Below are 2,500 nucleotides of genomic sequence, written 5' to 3'. Positions count from 1 at the left end.
TCTATCCGTCATTCTCCTCCTCTACTTGAGACTGAGCCCAGGAATCTCAGCAGCCATACTAAGTAGCATTTATTAATTACAAATGCATTTTGAATGTCAAATTTGTAAGAAAGTTTTGTACATTTAGCAAAATATCAAATTCATTTGAAAGAAAATGATGTCCACTCAAAGTAAAAAGAGCTTTGGTTACTTTCAATGCACAACATTTTACTTTCAAATCGTGTCAGATGACTTTCAGTGCTAATTATTATATCATTAACCTCTCCTTTATTAAAAATTGTGCTTTAATGCAAAAAAAGAAAAATAATTGTCTGTGCATACTCTCATGTAGCACAATTATCTTCACTAGCTCAAAAGGGCCGCTCATTGTCCAAAATGAATTGTCAAATCAGAACAAACAATGGAATATCCCCATCATTCCTGGAACATTTGATTAGTTTACAAAACAAGCAAAATTTAAAAGAGTGTAGAAGGTTTGATAGGCTCAAGCATCTCTAATCTTGATGTAAGTTTGGCTACACTAAAAAATCTATTGAAAGTGCTTTCCAAACTAGCTCTGTAGCCAGTTGATAGTAATTGCACAAATATAAGTCAAACTATTAGTGATATTTTCCAAATGATTAAACATGACAATTTGTGTGATAAAGCAACACAGGAATAAGTGGTTGAATCTCTTTTGAGTAGTCAAATCATTTTTCATTTTGCTTGGAAAGTTGATAATGTTTAAAATTAACACTCAATCATTTTAATAGCACGTAATATCACAGCTGTATGATCATGGAATACTTCGATAGCTCAGCTGGTAGAGCGGAGTACTGTAGAGGAGATTGGTACAGAAATCCTTAGGTTGCTGCTTCAATTCCGGCTCAAAGGATGACGCTTTTGATAAACTTAGATGTCAGTACTGACATTTTACAAACCCAAAACTATACCAAGTATAAAGCATTCTCCAAGTTATATTTTAAAAATCATTAACGCAGGTCACTGTGGTCAGGATTAACTTCCCATGGAAATCATCTCTGATACAATATTACTTCAGTCTTCCTCACAGCCTGAAATGAAGTAGCTCAACCCATAGAGAAACTTTTGTGAAAACATCACATTGAATGAGAGGTAGTCGTGGCCGAGTGGTTAAGGCGATGGACTAGAAATCCATTGGGGTCTCCCTGCGCAGGTTCAAATCCTGCCGACTACGACCGCGTGATTGTTTTATTTTTCAGAAAATTTACTAAAAGCTTGAAACCAGTGTTGCTCAGGGTGAGTCAGGAACTGGCACATCAAAATCTTTAGGATGCCTGCCTGTTCTCTCTTTCTCTATCCGTCATTCTCCTCCTCTACTTGAGACTGAGCCCAGGAATCTCAGCAGCCATACTAAGTAGCATTTATTAATTACAAATGCATTTTCAATGTCAAATCTGTAAGAAAGTTTTGTACATTTAGCAAAATATCAAATTCATTTGAAAGAAAATGATGTCCACTCAAAGTAAAAACAGCTTTGGTTACTTTCAATGCACAACATTTTACTTTCAAATCGTGTCAGATGACTTTCAGTGCTAATTATTATATCATTAACCTCTCCTTTATTAAAAATTGTGCTTTAATGCAAAAAAAGAAAAATAATTGTCTGTGCATACTCTCATGTAGCACAATTATCTTCACTAGCTCAAAAGGGCCGCTCATTGTCCAAAATGAATTGTCAAATCAGAACAAACAATGGAACACTTGATTAGTTTACAAAACAAGCAAAATTTAAAAGAGTGTAGAAGGTTTGATAGGCTCAAGCATCTCTAATCTTGATGTAAGTTTGGCTACACTAAAAAATCTATTGAAAGTGCATTCCAAACTAGCTCTGTAGCCAGTTGATAGTAATTGCACAAATATAAGTCAAACTATTAGTGATATTTTCCAAATGATTAAACATGACAATTTGTGTGATAAAGCAACACAGGAATAAGTAGTTGAATCTCTTTTGTGTAGTCAAATCATTTTTCATTTTGCTTGGAAAGTTGATAATGTTTAAAATTAACACTCAATCATTTTAATAGCACGTAATATCACAGCTGTATGATCATGGAATCCTTCGATAGCTCAGCTGGTAGAGCGGAGGACTGTAGAGGAGATTGGTACAGAAATCCTTAGGTCGCTCTTTCTCTATCCATCATTCTCCTCCTCTATTTGAGACTGATCCCAGGAATCTCAGCAGCCATACTAAGTAGCATTTATTAATTACAAATGCATTTTGAATGTCAAATTTGTAAGAAAGTTTTGTACATTTAGCAAAATATCAAATTCATTTGAAAGAAAATGATGTCCACTCAAAGTAAAAAGAGCTTTGGTTACTTTAAATGCACAACATTTTACTTTCAAATCGTGTCAGATGACTTTCAGTGCTAATTATTATATCATTAACCTCTCCTTTATTAAAAATTGTGCTTTAATGCAAAAAAAGAAAAATAATTGTCTGTGCATACTCTCATGTAGCACAATTATCTTCACTAGC

At 34.1% G+C, this 2,500-nt stretch overlaps 1 non-coding gene across 1 annotated transcript; it reads left to right on the top strand.

Annotated features, from left to right (window-relative positions):
- The first annotated feature begins 1,113 nt into the window (after positions 1-1,113).
- TRNAS-AGA (transfer RNA serine (anticodon AGA)) lies at positions 1,114-1,195 on the top strand. The gene has a single exon. It is a non-coding gene; the product is annotated as a tRNA-Ser (tRNA).
- Positions 1,196-2,500: the final 1,305 nt, after the last annotated feature.

This window comes from Pseudophryne corroboree, chromosome 4, assembly GCF_028390025.1.
Source record: "Pseudophryne corroboree isolate aPseCor3 chromosome 4, aPseCor3.hap2, whole genome shotgun sequence".
NCBI classification, from domain to species: Eukaryota; Metazoa; Chordata; class Amphibia; order Anura; family Myobatrachidae; genus Pseudophryne; species Pseudophryne corroboree.
The sequence above is the reverse complement of the archived record's forward strand: the minus strand, read 5'-3'. Positions and strand labels throughout refer to the sequence as shown.